The sequence below is a fragment of the Lissotriton vulgaris genome, chromosome 2_1, assembly GCF_964263255.1.
Source record: "Lissotriton vulgaris chromosome 2_1, aLisVul1.2, whole genome shotgun sequence".
Classification (NCBI taxonomy): domain Eukaryota; kingdom Metazoa; phylum Chordata; class Amphibia; order Caudata; family Salamandridae; genus Lissotriton; species Lissotriton vulgaris.
In genome coordinates, this window is record NC_141687.1 from 1,569,461,191 (window position 1) to 1,569,488,832 (window position 27,642).

The following is a 27,642-nucleotide window of genomic DNA, read 5'->3' on the forward strand; positions in this document are numbered from 1 at the left end:
TTCTTTGACATTAGCCATGGGTCTTTGTCAAGCAGAGTAAGAATATATCCTCGGATTTCTTCACCAGCCTGTTGCTATCACCTTATCCTCCCCAGCAAGTGTGTGGATGTATTGCTGTAATTTAGTCACACATCAATCAAAACCACACAGCCCGGGGGAAGAGGGTTAGGGTTTGAAAAATGGATGGATACGGGGGTTTTTGGGAAAGGTTTTGGGAGACAAGAAAAAATAGCACAGCATGGACAAACAATTGTGAACATAAACAAATCGTTGGGTACAAACCTATCCATCAATCTTTGAAAGTGCATGCACTCCTGCATGCATGTCATTGAAAAGTAAGTAGTCTGTGGAAGAAAGAATGCGACAGTACAGGGCGTGTGTGGAAATATTGATAACTATATTCAACATAAGGTCTCTGTTGCCAGATACCTGAGAGCCTTGCTGGTCACTATAAATCCATTCACAACACTCAATGGGGTTGGTCTGGAAGGTATAGTAGATAGAAACGGAGAAATTGCTCTTATTCTAGGTGTCCCCTCACTCACCAGGGTTGCCCCTTGGTGACATGCTTCATCATTGGGGCCATCCCAGTCCTCTACGGGCTGGGGCTTGCTGCGACTTGCGAATTACGTAGGAGCACTTACAAATGACTATGTGTGGTGCAGATGTGATAGTGGAGTGGACTAAGTGATGTGTTAAGGGATCAATTTAGAAGCAGAGAGAGATCCAAGAAATGCAGTCACAGTCATAGAAAAACACAATGGATACTGTATCTGTATGTTGTTGTAGTTGTCCTGTTGAATTTGGTAAGTAAGTTGCATGCAGAAAAAAATTCCTCTCATTAGCGGCACTCCTCCATTGCAGCTGACGCTTCGTCCATCAATGTTGGTGACCAGAAGACACCCTGTAAAAAAAGCACAGCATGGACAAACAATTGAACATAAACAAATCTTTGGGTACAAACCTATCCATCAATCTTTGAAAGTGCATGCACTACTGCATGCATGTCAGTGAAAAGTAAGTAGTACTTTCGACAACTGTGGAAGAAAGAATGCGACAGTACAGGGCGTGTGTGGAATTATTGATAACTATATTCAACATAAGGTCTCTGTTGCCAGATACCTGAGAGCCTTGCTGGTCACTATAAATCCATTCACAACACTCAATGGGGTTGGTCTGGAGGTATAGTAGATAGAAACGAAGAAATTGCTCTTTTTCTAGGTGTCCCCTCACTCACCAGGGTTGCCCCTTGGTGACATGCTTCATCATTGGGGCCATCCCAGTCCTCTACTGGCTGGGGCGTGCTGCGACTTGCGAATTACGTAGGAGCACTTACAAATGACTATGTGTGGTGCAGATTTGATAGTGGAGTGGACTAAGTGATGTGTTAAGGGATCAATTTAGAAGCAGAGAGAGATCCAAGAAATGCAGTCACAGTCATAGAAAAACACAATGGATACTGTATCTGTATGTTGTAGTTGTCCTGTTGAATTTGGTAAGTAAGTTGCATGCAGAAAAAATTCCTCTTATTAGCGGCACTCCTCCATTGCAGCTGACGCTTCGTCCATCAATGTTGGTGACCGGAAGACACCCTGTAAAAAAAGCACAGCATGGACAAACAATTGAACATAAACAAATCTTTGGGTACAAACCTATCCATCAATCTTTGAAAGTGCATGCACTACTGCATGCATGTCAATGAAAAGTAAGTAGTACTTTCGACAACTGTGGAAGAAAGAATGCGACAGTACAGGGCGTGTGTGGAATTATTGATAACTATATTCAACATAAGGTCTCTGTTGCCAGATACCTGAGAGCCTTGCTGGTCACTATAAATCCATTCACAACACTCAATGGGGTTGGTCTGGAAGGTATAGTAGATAGAAAAGGAGAAATTGCTCTTTTTCTAGGTGTCCCCTCACTCACCAGGGTTGCCCCTTGGTGACATGCTTCATCATTGGGGCCATCCCAGTCCTCTACGGGCTGGGGCGTGCTGCGACTTGCGAATTACGTAGGAGCACTTACAAATGACTATGTGTGGTGCAGAAGTGATAGTGGAGTGGACTAAGTGATGTGTTAAGGGATCAATTCAGAAGCAGAGAGAGATCCAAGAAATGCAGTCACAGTCATAGAAAAACACAATGGATACTGTATCTGTGTGTTGTTGTAGTTGTCCTGTTGAATTTGGTAAGTAAGTTGCATGCAGAAAAAAATTCCTCTTATTAGCGGCACTCCTCCATTCCATCTGACGCTTCCATGTTGGTGACCAGAAGACACCCTGTCCACTGCCTGCCTGGCGGATGCTGAATTGTGCCTCGCTAATGTGAAGCCTGACTCCATCCTTTTTTCCCCATTGCACAGACTGAAACCCGGCCTGTAATTATTCAACGAAAAACAGGAAGTGATATAATATTACAACACCACTGATAAATAAATATAAGGTATGTAGGCTGTGGAGTGCAAAAAGTCACACTTTGATTTTCCTAGTAGACAGTACAATATTTTTGAAAGTGCGTACTCTGTCTGAGTCACCTTTTGAAGGATAAATAAGTATGGGCAAATTAATGTAGCGGATCTTTCCCCTCAAGCTAGGTGTACTGTAAACTGTATTTTAGAACAAAATTAGATCTTCCCAGCAGTGCTCCCACCCAGACCCTTACTAAAGCCAGTCGCAAAAATGTAGAAGACCCCCAATCAAATCTCAAAAAACGAGGCCTAGCAGAAAACTGGTGACAAAACGTACTTTGAAAGTAAAAGTAGGCCCAAATACCCCCTTACCCACTGTGGATTGCATTCAAACCACTTGCAAGCAACCAAGCAAAAGTATCCATAGCCAGCATCGCTCCAAGACTCGAAAACCCCCCCACCCAAACACATGCAATAGAAATACTGCTAACCCTAACGAACCCTAAGTTAAGAATAGTGGCAAAGGCTTTCTTTAACTATGCCAAATCCCCCCTTTCCCACCATGGATTTTCTTCAAATGACTTGCAACCTAAATTACACATTCTCACGAGTGCTCTAAGACCCCAGAACTCAGTTGCAAAAATCTAGAACACCCCGAAACACATGCAATCCTGCTGCTAGGGCTAACCCTAACGAACCCTAAGTTACAAAAAGTGCCAAAAGGCTTTTCCGTGTGGATTTTGTCCCAACCACTTCTACCCGGTATTAGACCTTCCCAGGAATGCCCCAAGACCCGCCAACCCACCCGCCAAAAAGCATAACACCCCCAAACAGGCCAAAAGCAAAATCTCATACTTACAATATTTCTCGGCCTTCGGTCCAAACGCGCTGTGTAGCTAGGCCATAAGTCCAGTTTACCACCACAGATTTCCTGAAAAGCAAATGCAATCAAGATTAGAGTGTCCCAGCAGTGCTCACAGACCCCGAAACTCACCCACAAACAGACGGAACCCCCCTAAGAGCACCTCAAAGGCAAGCAAGTCAGCAAAAACACATTAAAAATTCCGCCTCGGATTTGGTCCAAACCACTTTTATCCGGTATTAGAGCTTCCCAGCAATGGCCCCAGAGCCGTCAACCCAGGAAAAAACGAGTAGAAGACCCCCAAACAGCCAAAGAGCAAAAGTACAAAAATGGGGAATTAGTCATTTTTTTGCAAATTTCCCAAATCACTCCGCGCGCGCCCTGCAGCTAGGCCCTAACTCCGCTCTGCCACCATGGATTTGCTTCAAACCTCTTGCAAAGTAAAGTATCCATAGCCAGCAGTGCTCCCAGACCCCGAAACCCACCCACAAACACCAGGAAGCCCCCCAAACAGGTCCCCGAAAACGCTACATTGAGCAAAATGTCAGAAATAGCCAAAAGAAAATCAGCGTGGATTTTGTCCCAACCACTTCTATCCGGTATTAGACCTTCCCAGGAATGCCCCAAGACCCGCCAACCCACCCGCCAAAAAGCATAACACCCCCAAACAGGCCAAAAGCAAACTCTCATACTTACAATATTTCTCGGCCTTCGGTCCAAACGCGCTGTGTAGCTAGGCCATAAGTCCGGTTTACCACCACGGATTTCCTGAAAAGCAAATGCAATCAAGATTAGAGTGTTGCCAGCAGTGCTCACAGACCCCGAAACTCACCCACAAACAGACGGAGCCCCCCCTAAGAGCACCTCAAAGGCAAGCATGTCAGCAAAAACACAAAAAGATTTCCGCCTCGGATTTGGTCCAAACAACTTTTATCCAGTATTAGAGCTTCCCAGCAATGGCCCCAGAGCCGTCAACTCACCCGCAAAGAGGTAGAACAACACCCCCACAAGTGCTGAGTCTTTCTTCATTGGGCGTAAACCAGCCCTCTGCTTTGATGGAAATAGGAGTCTGGAGGAGGAGGATAGAGGAGCATGTTCTTCTAAACTTGTGAACTTGAGGAATGCAGACTGCAGCACCTTCAAATCAACAAGCAAACAAGTGAAGACAGTTCTGCTGACGGGCTTGTTTTGGAGATTAGGTGATTAAAGTTTGAATTATATTAACTGTGCACAACAAAGAAAGACAGACACACAGGAATAAAAGTGAATAAGGACGAAAAAGAAAGTTATTGATTCATTGTCTCATTTTCAGGGCTCGGTGTCACGGTCCACGAATAAGAATAAGGCTTCATCATCATACTCTGCGAATTCAGGCAGGGTGAGCTCAGTGTCACCTGACAGAGAAGAAATTCCCTCATCTATGTTGCTGTCCACCTCGTCTTCATCCGGCGTGCTTTCTCGTACTCTGTAATCTGGTGGTATGAGGTGCTGATTCTTCTTGATCATTGTTAACCTCTCCACATTTTTGGGCGAGAGGCGGCTCCGTTTGGAAGTTACAATGCCACCAGCAGCACTGAAAACACGTTCAGAAGACACGCTTGCGAGTGGGCAAGACAAGTAGTTTAAAGCCAGGTTGGAGAGCTGTGGCCACAATTTTTCCCATGCCAATACGCCAATGGGTCAGCATTAACATAGACCTCTGTTGAGTCATTCAGATAATCCTTCACCATCGACTCAAGGTTCTCCTCCAAGGTTCCTCCACTTTGCTTAGCTGTTGCTGTGACCTTTTGAGAACCAAACCCAAGCCGAGCTAGCCAATCCTCTTCAGCCTCCAATGTTACTGTTGTGTCTGGTGGTGCAGATGATCCGGTTGCCGGTCTCTTTAACGGCTGAGAGGTCACTTGTGCCGCAGCCACAGGTGCAGAAGTGGATTGTTGTGACTGGGGAAGGCCTGCTGATGCTGATGTACTGCCTTTTCCTTCAATTTGCTGCCGTTCTCTTTCAAACCTCTTGGCTTAGGAGGCTAGCCACTGTTTGTACTTTGTAACATCTTCATCAGCAAAAGGAAAGAATGCTTGGCCTGCCAGCGCTTTTTTGTAGCGTGGATCCAGAATAGTAGCACAAATGTAATGCTGGTTTGAGTGGATCATTTTAAGACGTTCATCACCTTGTAGGTGCTCTAATAATTTCTCCGCCAGAACAAAAGGGTCTTGGTTTTCTTCATCTTTTTGAAACACAGAACACACCTCCTTCAGTTGGTGCTCCAGCATGTACAACAATGGGATAGCTTTTCCCAAATTACAGTCCTCCTTGCTGACTGCACGCGTGAATAACTCAAAAGGACGAAGCATGCGTGTCAGGCTTTTAACTATGACCCATTGCGCCGCACCCATCCTCAGGTCCTCCTTCTGAGCTGTACCCTGTGTTAAGAAATAGTGATCGAGTACCGTATACTGCTCATACAGACGCTCAAGCATGTAGAAGGTTGAGTTCCAACGTGTTGCCACCTCCTGGATGAGTGCTTTCACTGGCATTTGACGTTCATATAGCAGGCTCCTCAGATGCTTCCGGGCCTTAAAAGAATGGCTGAAATGTTTGCACATTTTTCAGCAGGTGTCCACTACCCTGTACGCTGCACTGCCTTTATCACTCAAGAATTTTTTTGACAACCAGGTTTATACAGTGCGCCAAACACGGCACTCTGAAATAGTCACCCAGCTGCATGGCCTTAACTATATTGGCGCCATTATCCGTGGAAACATAACCAACCTGGCGTTTTTTGGGGGACAGCCAGTCAAGGACCTTTGTGTTAAACACATCCAAAATGTTTTCTGCTGTGTGACGTTTCTCCAAACCAAACATGGCTAGTGTTGCATGTTTCCGAGCAGCTTTAAAAACTTTGTCCGGGTCAACACCTGCGTTTAGCTTTGCTTTAACCCCTGAAAAAGAGACCCAGTGTGCAGTGATGCACATGTAATCAGCGCCTGCGCCACTGATCCACATGTCTGTTGTCAGATGTATAGTGTGAACAGCACTCTTCTGCAAAGCTGCCCCAATCACCTCCAGAACATCTTCATGTAGTGCTGGAACCGCAACTCGGGCAAAATAGAACCGGCTAGGAACCTTCCATTTAGGGCAGAGCGCTGCCACTAATTCTAGAAAACCAACCCCTTCTACAAAAGAAAAAGGGAGAAGGTCCAGAGCTAGCATTTTAGCCAGCTTAGTGTTATACAGACGTGTCAGTGGGTGGTTGCGTTCATATTGCGCTTCTGTAAACAACATCTTTTTAATGTTGCCCTGGACCAAGGATTTACGGGATGATGATGATGATATCTTCAACCCAGTTACGCTCGCTGATGAACTTTTTCGCATTGGTGTCTCACTCTCTCCCACACTCTTAGTGTGGCTCACATGGGGTGTGCTGCTGACAGGGGTACTGGGTGTAAGTGAAGTGTTTGACATGTCTTCTTCCTCCTCGTCATCATCAGATGAAACATCAACGTTTTCATTACGTGCAATTCGGGCTTCCTTGATCGTCTCTAGGTGCGCAAACCATTGGACAGCGTGCGTTCTCCTAAGATGACCTCTCTGGCCTCCGGTACCATAGTTGGTACCAAACTTACCACGACTAACTCGAAGCTTACAAATGCTACAAATGGCTACGTTTTCCTTTTTTGGGAAAACACTAAAGAAGTCCCAAACTGCAGACTTGAAATGCCTTTGGGGGCCGGAGGAGGCGGCGATACTGGTGGTGGTGGTCCTGCTGCTAATGCCAGATGAAGTGGAGGATGTGGATTGCCGAACTTCAGTACTTTTTGCACTTTCACCACCACTAATTGAGGTCGAGGTGGATGGAGGTCCCTTCTTGCGAGGAAGAAATATGGAAGCGGTAGGTGTTGGTGTACTAGTTAACTCCAAATCCAATGATTGTTGTGTTTCCAATTCCATTGCCTCCTCGTCGACATCATCATCACGCTCAGCAGCTTCTTGGGATAGGGTCAAAATGTCTCTTTGCTGCATGCCCGCTGGGGCTGCAGTGACCTTTATGATGACTGGCTCGTCGTCGTGAGAGGCTTCATCAGCAGCAGTATCCGTCACTTCTTGTTGAGCCTCATCACACTCCATAGCTATGAGTTTTTCGACGACCTTCCTTTTACGCTTAGGTATCTTTGTCAGATCATGGTGTGCCTCACTCTCAGACTGCCGTGATGATGGTTCCCAATCTTCATCCAGAATGAGATCATCAGAAGGAGGTGGGCTTGAAGAAGATGTAGACACCCCCCTTGATCTTTTCCTTGCTAGGGATGTGGAAGACAATGAATGATCATCAGGAGGAGTGGCTTCCTCAAATGATACCTCGGTTTGATTGTCAATTTCCTGATGTGCCCCTACTTCGGGAGGAACAACTATTGTGGGCACTTGTGACCCTCCATGCACCTCTGCTTGCGCATCTCCTTGCGCTGCCTCTCCTTCCACATGTACTTGGGCTTGTACTTGCACATGTTGTTGTTGTTGCGGCTGTGGTTGTTCAACACTTGTCAGATGAGTTACAACAACCTGTGTTGATTCAGGGACATTGCTGCTACTTTCTTGCGATGAGCCAACATCACTGGTCGATGGTGATTGAAGAAGTACACTGACTGCCTCTGAAGCACTCAAGGGCTTTGACTTAAGTTGGCGTGGTGGTGGAGGCACTGAGCCCAATGGAGCGGGGGTGCTGCTCCCAGCTTGGTCCCCAGCAGATCCCGCTGCTGCTGCAGGTGTACTTTTTTTTTTACTCCCAAAAAACGCGGCGGCCGGCACACCAGCCTCCTTGGTAACTTGCTTCTTCTGCTCCTTACTAGCAACTTTCTTGCTAGAGGAGCTACGGAGACCTTTTTTTGGGGCCATCTTCTTCAGAGCAGGTCAGAACAGCAGGCCGCAGTTGCACGAGTTGCAGAGTTGTCTGAGGCCAGACGTGACGTCGCGTGACGTTATGCTGCACACACACCGCTGCAGGACTTCTTCCTGGCACTGGTGGTTCTCTTGAGTCCTGTGCACCTAAATGCAATGGAAGACAGAGGAACATCAGTTCAGTTATACACCCCCAAAAAAATCGAAAAAACCCAGAAAAATCAGCACAATCCCATGCCCTCCATGATGCTTACATTCAAGACACCCCACTGAAAGACTAGGCCCATGCAACACTCACTAGTCACTACCCCTGGTAAAAAGGCCACAACAACAGGCCAAAAAAGAAGAAAATCACAGAAAAATCAGCACAATCCCAAGCCATCCAGCCCCACCATGATGTTTAAATTTAAGACACCCCACAGAAAGACTAGGCCCATGCAAGACTCACTACCCCTGGTGAAAAGGCAACAAGTACAGCCCAAAAAAACGAAAATCACTAAAAAATCAGCACAATCCCATTCCATCCATGCCCGCCATGATGTTTAAATTCAAGACACCCCACAGAAAGACTAGGCCCATTCAAGACTCACTACCCCTGGGCATAAAGGTTGAAAACTAGGCAAAATGGTTGCAGGCCTAACACTGCCTGCTTCAAAATGGCCACTTGCCTCCCAGCACATGGCCAGGGCCTGTAGCAGCACTCAAAATGGCCCCCAGCCACATGGCCTGTCCCTCCCCATGAACACCCCCAAAAATCGAAAAACACAGAAAAATCAGCACAATCTCATTCCATCCATGCCCTCCATGATGTTTAAGTTCAAGACACCCCACAGAAAGACTAGGCCCATGCAAGACTCACTACCCCTTGTGAAAAGGCCACAAGTACAGCCCAAAAAAACGAAAATCACTGAAAAATCAGCACAATCCCATTCCATCCATGCCCTCCATGATGTTTAAATTCAAGACACCCCACAGAAAGACTAGGCCCATGCAAGACTCACTACCCCTGGTGAAAAGGCCACAAGTGCAGCCCAAAAAAACGAAAATCACTGAAAAATCAGCACAATCCCATTCCATCCATGCCCTCCATGATGTTTAAATTCAAGACACCCCACAGAAAGACTAGGCCCATGCAAGACTCACTACCCCTGGGCATAAAGGTTGAAAACTAGGCAAAATGGTTGCAGGCCTAACAACACTGCCTGCATTCAAAATGGCCACTTGCCTCCCAGCACATGGCCAGGGCCTGTAGCAGCACTCAAAATGGCCCCCAGCCACATGGCCTGTCCCTCCCCATGAACACCCCCAAAAATCGAAAAACACAGAAAAATCAGCACAATCCCATTCCATCCATGCCCTCCATGATGTTTAAGTTCAAGACACCCCACAGAAAGACTAGGCCCATGCAAGACTCACTACCCCTTGTGAAAAGGCCACAAGTACAGCCCAAAAAAACGAAAATCACTGAAAAATCAGCACAATCCCATTCCATCCATGCCCTCCATGATGTTTAAATTCAAGACACCCCACAGAAAGACTAGGCCCATGCAAGACTCACTACCCCTGGGCATAAAGGTTGAAAACTAGGCAAAATGGTTGCAGGCCTAACAACACTGCCTGCATTCAAAATGGCCACTTGCCTCCCAGCACATGGCCAGGGCCTGTAGCAGCACTCAAAATGGCCCCCAGCTACATGGCCTGTCCCTCCCCATGAACACCCCCAAAAATCGAAAAACACAGAAAAATCAGCAAAATACCATTCCATCCATGCCCTCCATGATGTTTAAGTTCAAGACACCCCACAGAAAGACTAGGCCCATGCAAGACTCACTACCCCTGGTGAAAAGGCCACAAGTACAGCCCCAAAAAACGAAAATCACTGAAAAATCAGCACAATCCCATTCCATCCATGCCCTCCATGATGTTTAAATTCAAGACACCCCAAAGAAAGACTAGGCCCATGCAAGACTCACTACCCCTGGTGAAAAGGCCACAAGCACAGCCCAAAAAAACGAATATCACTGAAAAATCAGCACAATCCCATTCCATCCATGCCCTCCATGATGTTTAAATTCAAGACACCCCACAGAAAGACTAGGCCCATGCAAGACTCACTACCCCTGGTGAAAAGGCCACAAGTACAGCCCAAAAAAACGAAAATCACTGAAAAATCAGCACAATCCCATTCCATCCATGCCCTCCATGATGTTTAAATTCAAGACACCCCACAGAAAGACTAGGCCCATGCAAGACTCACTGACCCTGGGCATAAAGGTTGAAAACTAGGCAAAATGGTTGCAGGCCTAACAACACTGCCTGCATTCAAAATGGCCACTTGCCTCCCAGCACATGGCCAGGGCCTGTAGCAGCACTCAAAATGGCCCCCAGCCACATGGCCTGTCCCTCCCCATGAACACCCCCAAAAATCGAAAAACACAGAAAAATCAGCACAATCCCATTCCATCCATGCCCTCCATGATGTTTAAGTTCAAGACACCCCACAGAAAGACTAGGCCCATGCAAGACTCATTACCCCTGGTGAAAAGGCCACAAGTACAGCCCAAAAAACGGAAATCACTGAAAAATTAGCACAATCCCATTCCATCCATGCCCTCCATGATGTTTATATTCAAGACACCCCACAGAAAGACTAGGCCCATGCAAGACTCACTACCCCTGGGCATAAAGGTTGAAAACTAGGCAAAATGGTTGCAGGCCTAACAACACTGCCTGCATTCAAAATGGCCACTTGCCTCCCAGCACATGGCCAGGGCCTGTAGCAGCACTCAAAATGGCCCCCAGCCACATGGCCTGTCCCTCCCCATGAACACCCCCTAAAATCGAAAAACACAGAAAAATCAGCACAATACCATTCCATCCATGCCCTCCATGATGTTTAAGTTCAAGACACCCCACAGAAAGACTAGGCCCATGCAAGACTCACTACCCCTGGTGAAAAGGCCACAAGTACAGCCCAAAAAAACGAAAATCACTGAAAAATCAGCACAATCCCATTCCATCCATGCCCTCCATGATGTTTAAATTCAAGACACCCCACAGAAAGACTAGGCCCATGCAAGACTCACTACCCCTGGTGAAAAGGCCACAAGTGCAGCCCAAAAAAACGAAAATCACTGAAAAATCAGCACAATCCCATTCCATCCATGCCCTCCATGATGTTTAAATTCAAGACACCCCACAGAAAGACTAGGCCCATGCAAGACTCACTACCCCTGGGCATAAAGGTTGAAAACTAGGCAAAATGGTTGCAGGCCTAACAACACTGCCTGCATTCAAAATGGCCACTTGCCTCCCAGCACATGGCCAGGGCCTGTAGCAGCACTCAAAATGGCCCCCAGCCACATGGCCTGTCCCTCCCCATGAACACCCCCAAAAATCGAAAACCACAGAAAAATCAGCACAATCCCATTCCATCCATGCCCTCCATGATGTTTAAGTTCAAGACACCCCACAGAAAGACTAGGCCCATGCAAGACTTACTACCCCTGGTGAAAAGGCCACAAGTACAGCCCAAAAAAACGAAAATAACTGAAAAATCAGCACAATCCCATTTCATCCATGCCCTCCATGATGTTTAAATTCAAGACACCCCACAGAAAGACTAGGCCCATGCAAGACTCACTACCCCTGGTGAAAAGGCCACAAGTACAGCCCAAAAAAACGAAAATCACTTAGTCAATCAGCACAATCCCATTCCATCCATGCCCTCCATGATGTTTAAATTCAAGACACCCCACAGAAAGACTAGGCCCATGCAAGACTCACTGCCCCTGGGCATAAAGGTTGAAAACTAGGCAAAATGGTTGCAGGCCTAACAACACTGCCTGCATTCAAAATGGCCACTTGCCTCCCAGCACATGGCCAGGGCCTGTAGCAGCACTCAAAATGGCCCCCAGCCACATGGCCTGTCCCTCCCCATGAACACCCCCAAAAATCGAAAAACACAGAAAAATCAGCACAATCCCATTCCATCCATGCCCTCCATGATGTTTAAGTTCAAGACACCCCACAGAAAGACTAGGCCCATGCAAGACTCACTACCCCTGGTGAAAAGGCCACAAGTACAGCCCCAAAAAACGAAAATCACTGAAAAATCAGCACAATCCCATTCCATCCATGCCCTCCATGATGTTTAAATTCAAACACCCCACAGAAAGACTAGGCCCATGCAAGACTCACTACCCCTGGGCATAAAGGTTGAAAACTAGGCAAAATGGTTGCAGGCCTAACAACACTACCTGCATTCAAAATGGCCACTTGCCTCCCAGCACATGGCCAGGGCCTGTAGCAGCACTCAAAATGCCCCCAGCCACATGGCCTGTCTCTCCCCATGAACACCCCCAAAAATCGAAAAAAACAGAAAAATCAGCACAATCCCATGCCATCCATGCCCTCCATGATGTTTAAGTTCAAGACACCCCACAGAAAGACTAGGCCCATGCAAGACTCACTACCCCTGGTGAAAAGGCCACAAGTACAGCCCAAAAAAACGAAAATTACTGAAAAATCAGCACAATCCCATTCCATCCAAGCCCTCCATGATGTTTAAGTTCAAGACACCCCACAGAAAGACTCAGTCCACCCACCACTGAATACCCCTGGGCAAAAGGCCCCAAAACAGCCCAAAAATCGAAAATTCCAAAATTGTAGTTGCAGCAACTGTAATGCCCCAAACAAACTTGCTTGTGAAATTTCTAATCCAAAAGTGACCCAAAGAAAGTCAAAAAGGCCTCAAATCCAAATATCCAGCAGCATCCACAAAAAGTAATCCCTCCAGCTCCAGATCCAAATGAAAAGTGACCAGGAGATGGACAAAGCACTGGGAGGAGCCTGCTGGACAGGAACAGGAAGTTGAAGACTGTGGGGCACCTCCTTCCTCCCACCCCCCCCCCTCCCCAAAATGGACTCCTCGCAAAAAAAGTGCAGGCAAATGTCAACCTGAGGAGTTATTCAGATAAAAATCATCATTTCCAGAAGGTTTATGCTGCTTGCTGGTGGATTTCTTGTGCAGAATTGCAAATTTTGTATTTTCGCGAGATTATTGCTGCTCGCCGCATTTCCAAGCTCGCAATTGCGAAGTACCGCGATACGTGATCACGGCGTACTCGCGTTGACAAACTCTCGCTGTACAAGTTGGCAAGCCACGATTACGTAATCGCGCTTGCCAAATTCCCGCGGGATCCCGCAGCAAGATCCAAAATGGCGCAGCACTCGCAAAATATCAAGAAAAATAACTCGGCAAACGATGAATGACGGTAAGTAAATGCCGCGCGCCGCAAAATTGTATCACCAAGAAAAAAAAAATCCGCTGCGTGCGAATTTGCGGATTTTGCGGGAAATTCGCAAATCTCGCGGATTGCGAATTTACCGAAAATCCGCAAAATCCGCGAGCGGAACTGATTTTCCGCCCATGCTTACACAAGAGGCTGTCCTGTGGGCCTTCACTTGAAGAATAAGATGCGGACAAAAAGTGGGACAGGTAATGAATAATGAGATGGCATGCAGTGGACAAAACTGGCTGTTTGGCTCTGATGAAAGCAATTGCTGTTTGTTTGTTGTGATTGAAAAGAATCATATGTGTTCTGTTATTATTTAATCTTTTACACACTAAATCTAACTCAAGTCTACTCTGTTTTTACCTTGTTTAATTCAAATTGTACTTCTACTGCAGGGGCCACTACGTTGCATTTTTTAATATGGTAAATGTCCTTGGACTCACTGTGTGTAGACTGTGACTGCATGAACAACATTGAGTTTGTCAATACCATGGTGATGATAAGTCTTGATGATCAAAGTTAATATCTTTACAGTCACTCACTGGGATGGATGGATCATCATAGTCGGTTTACGGAAGAACTATGGCCATTTCGTGAGTGGCAAACTGGTAAACAAGTCAACAACAACCACAGCAGAACTACATGTCTGTCTAGTCGTGGTTTGGAGTGGTCGAGCCAGTGTAGTGTTGTTATGCCAGAGTCCAGACAGCAGTTCATGTAAAATTGCGGCTATGTGGCTTATTGCATAAAAACAGATCTGCTTTGTCTTTCTGTGTCAAAGAGGTATGCTACATGGAGATTGGTTCATCAGTGGTGCCTGCCTTGACAGTCTGCATGGCCCTGGCCTGTTGTGTGCTAATTACTATCCTTGAAAAGGAGACTCAGAGTACGCACTTTAGAAATGATGCTTGTATGTAATACTGTCGCCTCTGAAAATGAAAGTGAAACATATTTTTGCCTTACACATCGTACCTTATATTTTTTCTCCGTGGTGTTTTAATATCCCTTCCCGTTTTTCCATCGGCAATTACAGGCCCGCTTTCCTTTTACCCTGTGCGATGGGAAAAACATTAACTCTGGCTTACCATAGCAATCCGCAATTCCGCATCCGCCTAGCAGGCAGTGGACAGTGTGTCTGGGCACCAAGATTGATCGACAGAGTGTCAGATGGAATTGAGGAGTAACGCAAACAATCGGAATGGCTGGATGCATGCAACTTCCCAAATTTAACAGTACAACTACAACATACAGTTACAGTAACCTCTTCACTTCTCCTTATCTTTTAAATAATGTTATTGTTGTGAACTTCTGTGAGTGCGACTCTGTGCGTTTGCTTTCTGCTTCAAATTCATCCCTACTGCTATTTGATAAGTTCCTTTGCTATTTATAAAACTAATTTTGTAATGTACTACAAATACGTGTTAATTCTCTCTGAGGGCAGATAGGCAAGTGAAATTGTGTAATTACTGCAGCCCTATACTGTGAATTTGTTTATTCATAGTTAGTAAGTTGTAGTAACTACTACTTTTCAGTAACCTAACCATCCATTTAGCAAACAACTTCATGCATGTAGTGCACTTCCTTTATGTCCCTTAAAAGATTTATGGATATCTTCGTATCCAAAGATTTGTTTTTCTTCATATGTTGTTTGTCCAAGCTGTTTTTGTTTTCCTTTCTCCACAAAACTTTCCCAAAAAACCCCATTCCCATCCAGTTTTCTAACCCTAACCCTCTTCCCCCGGGCTGTGTGGGTTTCATTGAGGTGTGACAGACTAAATAACAACAATAATTCCACACACTTGCTGGGGAGGATAAGCAAAGTCAAAGCAACAGAAAATCAATTTCAAGGCTGGTGAAGGAATCCGAGGATATATTCTTATTCTCATTCTGCTTGACACACACCCATGAGTATTTGCAAATCAAATCAGAATTTCATGTGCGCCATCGAGTGGATTCGTCATCAACAACATCCTCCTCCTACACGTGATGGCTGAGGTGTCCTTCACATTCAGTACTATTTCTTGTAGTAGCCATCCTCGACGCAACTAGTAGTTATATTTTGAATACTTTAGCATTGCTTAGGCTATGATTTATGGCACTGTTCTTGTGTACTGTACTATCTATCGTACTTTTCTAATGCTCCGCTCACGCCACTCAATGTTTCATTTCCTTTTTTTTATATGCTGCTACTGCCAGTGTGTACCACTACTACTACCACTACAACGATGACATTTCATCCGTCCAGGATTCCATAGCCAACCTTAATCGTCATTTGCCATGCAGCCAGCCCTGTGCCTAGCCCTATTCTCAGTATTCTAAGAAAAACAATGGCTCCTGTGGAGTAAATACTTTTAATGTGATCAAGAGGAAGCGAAAATTCGCATATATATGCAGGGTTTAGGTGAGATGGCAAATAAAGAAAACAGGCCAAAACACAGAAAAGTGTTTTCCAAAGGAAACTGTATTTAATTTCCATATACATTAAAAACAATTCTTACACTAAATATCAAAGGTTATTTACAGTTGTGTAATGTGTCCCAAGTGAAATTATGAACCCAAAAACATAGACATGGCGTTTGTGACACAATATGTGACAAGGTTTCAAAAATAAAGTTTTTTTATCCAAAAAGCAACCACTTTCATTTTTCACAATATAACATCTATTTAATGATAGAACAGTTTCAGTAGTTCACTTTTATTAGCTGTCGACGGCGTTTCAACCCTAATAAGGATGTAGGGTCCCTTCAGGACCTACAGTTTTTTTGGGACATCTAAAGAAATGGAAAGTGTGTGTTTAGTTTAGCTAGTCCAATTAAAGAGTCGGCAATGGATATTACTAGTGATTATTCAAAGTAGCTGGAAGAGATACCGGATTGTCTAATTGCTAAAATATTAGTGCTGTGAGTGAAGAACCATGTGCAGGTGAATATAAAATCTGTTTACTCACTAGGAAACCCGGCTGGGTTCTGTTTGAAAAAAGACAAAATCATACGAATTGTATTAAGGGGCGAACAAAAATAGTCTGGTCAAGGTACGGCAAGCATTGGTCGTAATTTGGACATATATCTATGTCACTTACCCCTATGGAGTATTTGGGTGTAAGAAATTCATGGAAGCTCAATGGCTGTCCTCTGTGTTGTATTGTCGGTAGTCCTTTTTATGTTCAACGCAAGTGAATTAATCGCATATGTCCTTTGCTGACCAATATTCCTATGGGGTGAAACCAATTCTATTTAGTTCAATTTGTCCACATTAAGGTGGTCTGAGTGTTAAAACGAGCTATAACAGGGCTTTCTAATTAAGGTCCGCTCATGTGTAGTCTAAGTCCTTTCCTTATCGATCATCTGGTCATCATAGTTGAATCCCCCTCCTTTGGAGCCTATTCCATAGTGTTAAGGGGGGATGTATAGTACTGTAAAGGTTCATATGGGGCCAATTAGTGTGTCAGTTAATGTGGTCCTAAAAAAGATGTTAATGTTCCTATATGTTAAAGTGGCCCCTTATCATGTAGCCGTTATGTTAACCCTAATGTAGGGGTGTTCGATATGTTACAGCTCCTTGGATACGCTCTTACGCGTTTGTTAAAATCCTGTGAAGCCCCACATAAAGATTCTATCTGGTGTGCGTGACTTAAACCGTCGATTTGCTCCCCGCGTTATGAGTGAGCTAAAGGGTTCTATCATTTTGTAGTAGTCAGGGGCATGGCAGGGTGAAAGTTAAATTAATTGGGCAGTAGCCCTTGTCACAGAGTATGACCAGTACCACCCGTAATAGAAAAGTAAGAGCTTCCCCACCTGCATGTACTGGACTAGTAACAGTAACGCAAGTCTGTGTCATCATGGCTTGTGTCTGTTTTTCTCGGGTGCAAGTTGACTGCGTTGGCATTATGCCAGCTTCCACAAGTTTACGTACCAATTTCGCTAAACAAGAGAGAGAAAGAAGACTGGTGTACTGTCTGAGTCTAATGTAGTGAGTCCATATAGTGCTAGTACAATTCATGAAACACCCACTAATGTTAGAGCAGAGGCAGACAATGTGGAAGGTTAGATATATACATGCCACAAATGTTATATACTGTGCTTGCAAGTTGCTAGTGCTACTATGACACAACTTTCTGCTGAATTATTTTGTGTTAATCTTAAAGAGCATTGGTTATAGTATGTTTTTCTTTCTTCATATAGATAATCCTTCTAAACTAACAAGGAAGGAGTTGGCTATACGGGCCGGGCAAGGGAAGCTGGAGGCAATTGTCGCTGAATATCGACGGCTGGTGGCCCAGGAGGAGGAGGATGACTCACAGTCGCAGTCAACAACATCCACGACAGCTGCATCCTCCTCCGGTGCCCCTGGGTCATACAGTCAGCGCAAATCTCCAGCGGTACGGAGCCGTGGTCTGGCAGCCACCCGCCAACGCCGAGCAGAAAAAACAACAGCTGCCCCCCACAGTACCTGCAAGTGCAAGGCTCGTGCGCACTGATTGACCCTGTGAGTGTCCAACCTTGAGCAGGAGGTGGCGAGGCTGAAAGCCCTGTCAAGGACCTCCGGAGAGAGCAGCGTGACCACCTGGCCAAAGGACTCCGCTGGCGGAAGTAGAGAGACTGTGTCCCTTACCCCTTTTTTAAGGACTTTTGGGGGGTGGGAATTGGGCGTGGGGGGTTTTGGACTTTTGGGGACTGATTTCATGGACATTGGTTTGGGTTAGGCAGGGGGGTGGGTCGGGTATTCTTGTGGTATAGTTTATTTTTGTTAGGGCTCAAATAATTCTTTTTTTTCAACTTAAACATAGCATACGCATTTTTTTACTGTTTTGTGGGGTAGGCTGGGGGCGTTAACTGTACGCTTGTTTTCCTGAAACTTAACTGGCTGGTTGATTCAAATTGTCTAATCGCCCACATTTGTACAAAGGTGCCACTGACAGAGTTAGTGATTTCAATTGTCCTTCTACTTTACTAGTACTACCGTCAGCCTCTCCTCTCCTCTTACTCCATTATTCTTCCTCCCCCAAAATGCTTATCTTACCTGTGATTCGTGTTTGAGAATCGGGCTAAAAACAAGAAAGACAAGGGAAAACTACTCACAACGGAGCCTGGGTAAGTAAGTATTCTAAGAAAAACAATGGCTCCTGTGGAGTAAGTACTGTGATCAAGAGGAAGCGAAAATGTGCATATATATGACGGGTTTAGGTGAGATGGCATATAGAGAAAACAGGCCAAAAACACAGAAAAGCGTTTTCCAAAGGAAACTGTATTTAATTTCCATATACATTGAAAACAATTCTTACACTAAATATCAAAGGTTATTTACAGTTGAGTAATGTGTCTCAAGTGAAATTATGAAAACAAATACATGGAAAAGGCGTTTGTGACACAATATGTGACAAGGTTTCAAAAATAAAGTTTTTTTATCCAAAAAGCGACCACTTTCATTTTTCACAATATATAACATCTATATAATGATAGAATGTAAGTGTGGGCAAATTTTGCGGATCTGCGGTCCGCGAATTAACGCGAAATCGCAAAAAAGTCCACGAATTCGCGGATTTTCCAGCAAAATTTTGGATTTTTTGGCGATTTCCATCTACTCAACTGGAGTACTTTCTACTGGCTAATCAGTAAGTGCTACCTCGTTGGGTAAATGTATAGTGCTTTTCCTACACTGCAGCTGCATAAAGGGCCAGAAGATTTGTCTCCACTGACCATGTGTGCCTGTAACTTTGCCACCGCGCTAAAAGGCCACCCTCCAGTTTAGACCAAGGACAATAACTTGTAAGGGGGGTACGGGGCCCAGCATATTATACAAACCTTAAGGATGATGCAGGAGGACAACCAGCAACCGGACCGCTTGCGTCAGTTCCAGGGGGTGCAATGACACGCGCTAGTGTTTTGCATGTAGCATATATCCCTTCCCAACCAGCCAGAACTCGATTTTCCGGTAGCGTGCAAGGCGCCCGACGCGTGCAGCAGCTACTGGCAGTCACGTAGGGCGTGATATGTAATGTTTTAATCAGCCCAAAAGCATTAGTGAGCACGGTCGAGGCTGGGCAAGTGTGCTTTAACCCCATATCTGGCGTTGAAGATTAGCTGTAATACCCGAGGGAGGTCTTTGCATCCCTGAGCTTCTCAAGCGCAATCCCCGTTCCTGTGACCAGGAGGCTGCTTTCTCCTCACCTGCTGCCCTGCTCACTCTCTAACCCGTTATACACGAGGCATGTTGACACACATAGAAGCCCCGCACCACACACTAGCAGTATCAAAGTTCTTCCCGCCCTTTCCCAACTATGATGGACAGCTCACTGAAAGGACCTCGGCGCCTTTTGGCGCAGTGGCAAAGTTACAGGCACACATGGTCAGTGGAGACAAATCTTCTGGCCCTACGCAGCTGCAGTGTAGGAAAAGCAGGAAACAGGGAGGGAGCACACTCCTGACCTCTCAGCCGGGTGGCCCCTCTGCATTCTGGTTCATGCAGTTCATACGATTTAGGACAAAAATCGTAAGCATTACACCAAGGCTGGTGCAAGCAGACGCTTGGTACAAGGTATCTCTGGATAGGATACATGGCTCGTGTTTCAGGATAGTATCCTTCATCAGTAGAGATCAGTTTGGGGTGGCTAAGAGGCTGCCAAACAATCCAGGCTTCGTTGCCTCTTGGTTGCGGAGGTGCTTCACCTATAGCTCGTCAGCTACGGAGGCTCACGGGAGCCCTAAACGGGAAACAGGGAAAGAGCACACTGCTGACCTCTCAGCCGGGTCGCCCCTCCGCATTCTGGTACATGCAGTTCATACAATTCAGTACAAAGTTCGTAAGTATTACACCAAGGCTGGTGCAAGCAGGTGCTTGGTACAAGGTATCTCCAGACACGAGACATGGCTCGTGTTTCAGGATTGTATCCGTCATCAGTAGATATCAGTGTGGGGTAGAAGATCAAAGACGATTTAGGAAAAAATAGAATTATGAGGAACGTTTGGAATAAATAGGTGCTGTAAAAGATAGGAAGTATAATTATTAATATTAACAGGAAATCTTACTGGGGCCAGCCGAGGAGCCCTCAGCAGACCGATCCTGGCCTTCATGCTCCACTGGCGCCGCTACCTCCTTCTCTGTCCTCTTGCCCTTGGGGGGAGCTGATGTACAACATGAAAGAAAGACACAAACATGGATGATTGTCGTCAGCCAAATCAAACATTTCAAAAAAACAATAACAAATTATTTCGGGGAAATAGACAACAATTGCACTAAATTTATTGACCTATCTGATGTGGTCTACTAGGATATTAGTATTGCTAGATTCGCGGACCGTCTACTCGAAAAGTTATGTAACTCACTAAACCAACTACAAAAAGGTTCTACTAGGACTGGCAGGCAGCACTCCACAGCATGCGAAGTGACAGACACAGTCCGTCATGATTGCAGACTACTAAAAAGTTTCCTACTAAATAACCAGTCATAATATACTCAAACTATCAATCCACCACCACTATCTCTTCTTAGTGGCAGTAGTAAAAAGGAAGGACTGGACTTGAGTCTCTAGTGTCTAGCATTATGCAGTTCTGTAAAGTACACTCATACATAATCACCCAGGCCAAATGAGCACAAAATTGAAAACAAGTAAGCATAGTAGTACCGCCATGAGCACGCGAGCACCAGCAATCGCAGAAGCTTTTAAAACATAATTTACCTGCAATGTAATCTCTAGTGTCTAGCATTACACAGTTCTGTAAAGTACACTCATACATAATCACTCAGGCCAAATGAGCACAAAATTGAAAACAAGTAAGCATAGTAGCACCACCAGTGAGCAGGCGAGCACCTGCAATCACAGAAGCTTTTAAAACATAATTTACCTGCAATGTAATCGGTAGCATTCTTTCTCTTCGGAAAAAACAAATATTTGCAATATCATGACACAGAGCAGGAGAAAACAAAGTGGTGATTAAATAGTTACTAGTACCCACCAAGCCCAGGGGGCTCGACGGCAAGCAGGTAGAGCAGGTCTTGTTCCCGGTCCAGGATGCCGGACCACTGGTGCTTCTCCTGGTTGTAGGTGTGCCGGACCCCATATTCCCGATACATGGCCCGGCACACCTTACCCCATAGCTGGCTGCCGCGACAGTCTTGGGGAGGTGGCGCTGTATAAAGAAGACCAGTGCGGCCACCTCCACCACGCTGAAGATCTCCCGGGCAGTTACTGCCCCCCCCCCCTTAAGCGCCTGCAAGGGAGCCGACTATGGGGTGCGGGACCCTTCCCTTTCAGGTTTTTGCCGGCTCCCTTTGCCATGGTCCTGGGTCACAGAAAGGAAAATAGGAAAGAATAGGGAAAAAAAGTAAAGAAAAGAAAAGAGAGAGCTGAACAAAAAACTGAAAAAAGTAGTTATTAAAGTAACAAAAAGTTGAAAAAACACAAAATATAGATGTAGAAAAGTAGAGAGATAGATAATGAGTAAAAAAGATTTAAAAAAAGTTCAAACGAACAAAGGATTACAAAGATTAAAGGAGAATTGAAAAAGCATGCCCAGAACCATAGCAAGGAATGAAAAACAAGATGGCCGCGCCCATTGCGACCACGTGGGTAAGTTTGTGTGATATTTCCCCTGCGAGCACGCAAAAACGGACGTAAAGACGCAATTGCGCCCTGCACGTAGGAAATGCACAATGCGAGCATGCGACTAGCGCATGGAAACGGAAATACGCAACCCGAACACTAAAAACAAGATGGCCATGCCCATGTACGACCGCATGGGTAAGTTCGTGGTAGCCGCGCTGAAGAAAAAAACCACGAACACGCAAAAAAAATCTGCAAATTTTCACAAATTAGCGGATTTTGCGGACCGCAAATTCGCTTTCGCACGAATTCGCGTACCGCAAATTCGCAAACTTCGCCCATACTAATGCAAATTCACTCAAAAAGAATGGAACTGAACTCCTCTGCTGCCCCTCCTACAAAATTCCAGTATCCTTATCACTGAACTTCTGGCCTCTACCTATGGAAAAGCAACTGGCCAACCCTGTGGCACTATGAAACTTAGGTGTGATCATTGACGCAGGGTTATCCCTGGAAAACCAAGTGAATGGACCTGTTTTGCTTTGATCCGGGCCCTCAGGAAGCTATATCCTCTGCTTGATCTATCAGTCACATCACTGATTTCCAGAGGGGTAATACTAAGTAGGCTGGACTACTGCAACACCCAGTTGCTAGGAGCCCCTAACTACTTGTTAAAAAGTTAGAACATATTCAGACCATCACTGCTAACCTTACATTGAACAGACCTCAATGTTTACCTGCTACAGATGCCTTGAAGGAGCTTCACTGGCTGCCTATAAAACAGATAATCATTTTTAAATCTCTCTGTATTGTAAACAAGGCTCTACAAAACAAAGGACCAAAACCCCTTCAAAACAAACAAAAAAAATATACCCCGGCAGAAACCTCCAATCTACTACTGGCAACTATGTCCAAGAACTCAGATACCACAAAGTTAGACGAGGGGGATGCACCTTTACTGTCAATTTAGCCCGGACATGGAATAAACTTCCAGCTTCCTTACGATCTCAATCTGATTTACAAAAATTCAGGAAGACACTGAAGACCTGGTTATTTCCTCACGGCCCGCTTCTCAGCTTTTTGATCTGCAGTTTCCTTACATAGTGGTTTTAGCACCAGGATACCATCTTTGGTCACAGTGCGCTCTATAAATAACCCCTTACATTACATATGTCCGTCTAGAAGGCGGTCCTCTTGTGGGGTGTAGTCTGGCAGTTCCTTCCCAATTGGTATGGCTGTCTGCATCACGTATTTATTCTGCATATAACGGTAGATCTCTGTGTTCGGAAGATTGTATTCCTGTCGGAGATTATCAATTGAAAGTACCACCCCCTGATTCCACACATACATGATTATTGCGATACCGATTAGGTCCCATTTGTCGAACCCAGTATGATTTTCAGGAGTAACCAGGACTGCTGAGTCCAAAAGGGGGTGGCCGATGTCAGCTTGTGTTGCCAACCCATAGCCCTGTGTGTCACGTCTAGAGGCTAATGGTTACGGTTCTTGGGTTTTGTTTTGCATTTTTGTATGCGTTGAGTACAAGGGAAGCTGGTATCTGCCCAGACAAATTATCAGGCGATCCATCCTGAGCAATGGTTCGCCTTCCGGCATGTATACCCACTGGTAGTCAACTGTGCTGCCCAGTGGTACCTTTGTATATTGGGCAGAGCTATGCCACCCTCATGCCACCCATGGGTTAGTTTCTTGAGTGCCTCCATTCCATAAGAGTGTTAGCAGTATAGAGTTAATTGTTTTGAAATAGTTTGCTTGCACTGGGTGTGGAGTATTGTGTAGGGCATAGAGGAAGCTGGGAAGAGCCATCATCTTGAATAGCACAGCTATTCCTAGGAGGGACAATAGGAGTGATCTCCAATGCTACACATCTATTTTTTATCTTTCTATGGGCCGGAGGAGGTTCTTTTTTATAAACTAGGGAGGGATCAGCTATAGCAAATAGCCCTAGGTATTTGAATCAGTCAGTGTCAACCTGTATTTTGTGGTTTTGTGGCATCACTGGCTGGGTACCACTTAGTATATATATCAGTGATTTTGTTCAGTTGATCGAATATCGAGACACACGTCCCAAGCTGTCCATTATGTTTATTGCCTTGGTGAGGGAGCATTTAGGATACACTAGCTATAGAAGGATGTCATCTGCATAAAGCGATATCGAATCCTCCCACTGATATGACCAGTGGAGGCCCCATGGTATGGGATCCATTCATATCCAGGTGGCTAAGGGCTCAAATACTATGGCAAAGAGGAGTGGGGACAATGGGAAACCCTGATGGGTGCCAAAATGTAATAGGAAGGTGCGGAAGGTTTCACCATTGACCAATACCTGAGCTAGTGGTTCTGAATAGAGCAGTCAGATCCAATCAAGGAACTTTGGTCCAAAGTCGAGTTTCGATAATACTTTGAAGAGAAACAGCCACTCCTTTCCTCAATGCCATTATGCTCCAGCTGTGGGGGATCTCTACGTCGGTCCCCGACCTGGCTCCAGATCATGTCATGATTGCCACCATCGGCGGCTGGCTCCGCCACAGCACAGCCTCACGATCTCTCTGGCTGTTTCTCCCCAATCATTTGTCTTATTACTCTCCTCACAGCCGGGCTGTGTCTGGAATCGGCACACCACGCAGCTTCCATCGGCCTCCGCCGGCTCTCGATGCTGCTGCTGCCGGGTCTGTGTCCAGTCTTGTTTCGTCGCTGGTGAGGGACCCCTCCGGCTCCAGGTTAGTTGGTAGTTGCTTATTTAACAGCTGGGAACATATATTTGTAGCAAATATTTGGACATACATAGGACAGGGGATTGGAGCCGCTTCAACAACCGGGCACCTTTCTCTGGAGGCAGCCACACCCCCTTTTTTACTTTTTTAAAGAAGGAGGAAGAAGTGTCCCAGAAACTTCAACTTCCTGTTCCTGTTCAGCAGGCTCATCCCAGTGTTTTGTCCATCTCCTGGTCAATTTTCATTTGGAATTGGAGCTGAAACGATCACACTTTGTGTGTGCTGCATCATATATCATTGGATTTGTATAGGACTTTTGAATTTGAGATTTCACCAGTAAGCTTGAAAATTGTTGTTTGTTTGATTGGGGCCATGCACCTAGATTTATGCGTCAAATTCAATCCAATCTTTCTTTATTTTGGTCCTCGGATCACAAAAGAGCATTCACAAACACATACAATTAAAAAAGTAGATCAACAAGCTAAAACCCAGATAAAACAAACAAGTATTTGCAATGCAATAGGTCTCGCATTAGGAAAGTTTGAGCTATTGGTCTTGTAAATGACAATTTTTTTATTTATGTGTTGTTTTAGAAAATAGCTGAATTAATAGCTTTGTCATTTACAATGCCAATAGTTATAACTTTCACAAATGTGACACCTATAGCATTTGTAATGCAACATGTTTTGTATTTATGTGACTTATATGTATTTATATTACAAATAACAATGGCTTTTAATTTTTTTAAATAATTAATACTGAAATAAAAGTGGTTGTAATTTATAATGGCAATAGCTTAAACTTTTGTAAATAACTTTTGTGAAGATTATGTTCAGTGTATTTTATTGTGACGAAAATCCAGTGATGCTGTGGTTGCGCTGAGTGATGCAGTGGTTGCGCTGAGTGATGCTGTGGTTGCGCTGAATGATGAAGTGGTTGCGCTGAGTGATGTTGTGGTTGAACTGAGTGATGCTGTGGTTGCACTGAGTGATGCTGTGGTTTTGCTGAGTGATGATGTGGTTGCTCTGAGTGATGCTGTAATGTATAGTAATGTATAGGCATTTATATAGCGCACTACTTACCCGGAGGGTCCCAAGGCGCTTCGACCGCTGCGAAACCCTTCCTGGCTTCCCTGAGAGATGGTCCCTTAATGGGTATCTCCAGGGTGAGACCAGGCATCCCCGGCGGTCTGGTGGGGCCGTTAGTGAAGATGAGGCAAGCTAATGCCCAGAGTTGCCGAGTGTGATCGCTGATCAGAGTGGGCACCGAGGCGAGAGAATTATCGAGTCCGCTGACCCTGGTCCAGAAACCTGCCGCGCCGGGAATTGAACCCTGGTCCTGGACCATCCTCTGCTCTCGGGTCTGCCGCCTCTAACCAGTGAGCCACATGGTTACACTGAGTGATGTTGTGGTTGCGCTGAGTGTTGCTGTGGTTGCGCTGAGTGATGCTGTGGTTGCGCTGAGTTGTTCTGTGGTTGTGCTGAGTGGTGCTGTGGTGGCGCTGTGGTTGCGCTGAGGGATGTGTGGTGGTCCTGAGTGATGCTGTGGTGGTGCTGAGTGATGCTGATGCTGTGGTGGTGCAGAGTGGTGCTGTGGTGGTGCAGAGTGATAATGTGGTGGTGCTGAGTGATAATGTGGTGGTGCTGAGTGATAATGTGGTGGTGTCATTTACAATGCCAATAGTTTTAAATTTCGCAAATGTGACACCTATAGCATTTGTAATGCAATATGTGTTGTATTTAAGTGACTTAGATATATTGATATTACAAATAACAATGGCTTTTAATTTTTTTAAATAATGAATACTTAAATAAACAGTATTGTAATTTATAATGGCAATAGTTTAATAGCTTAAACTTTTGTAAATAACTTTTGTGAAGATTATGTTCAGTGTATTTTATTGTGACGAGATCCAAGAACAGAAGTGAAATATCAACATCTTTTTGTGACATTTGTAATAAAGCTTGAAACATTGAGAGAACATATTTGAATCAGTTGTTGTTGAATGGTTGCACAGATTGATGCTGTGGTGGCTCTGAATGATGTTGTGGCGGCGACGAGTGATGCTGTGGCGTTCAGTGATGCTGTGGTAGCGCATAGTAATGTTGTGGTGCCCCTGAGTGATGCTGTGGTGATGCGATGGATAGTGAGGGCGATAGATAGATAGAGGGAGGGCGAGAGATAGAGGCAGGGCAAGAGATAGAGGCAGGGCAAGAGGGCGAGGGATGGAATGTGGGGCGGGGGAGGGATGGAGTGTGGGGCGGGGGAGGGATGGAGTGTGGGGCGGGGGAGGGATGGAGTGTGGGGCGGGGAGGGATGGAGTGTGGTGCGGGGGAGGGATGGAGTGTGGGCGGGGGAGGGATGGAGTGTGGGGCGGGGGAGGGATGGATGGATAGAGTCGGGGAAATGGATGGTTGGATGGATGGATGGATGGAGTGGGGGGATGGATGGATGGAGTGGGGGGATGGATGGATGGAGTGGAGGATGTATGGATGGAGTGGGGGGTGGATGGATGGAGTGGGGGGATGGATGTATGGAGTGGGGGATGGATGGATGGATGGATGGAGTGGGGGGATGGATGTATGGAGTGGGGATGGATGGAGTGGGGGGATGGATGGATGGAGTGGGGGATGGATGGATGGAGTGGGGGGATGGATGGATGGAGGGGATGGATAGATGGAGTGAGGGGATGGATGGATGGAGTGGGGAATGGATGGATGGATGGATGGAGTGGGATGGATGGATGGATGAATGGATGGAGTGGGGGATGGATGGATGGATGGATGGAGTGGGGGATGATGGATGGAGTGGGATGGATGGATGGAGTGTGATGGAGTGTGATGGATGGATGGATGGAATGGGGGGATGGATGGATGGAGTGGGGGGGATGGATGGATGGATGGGTGGAGCTGA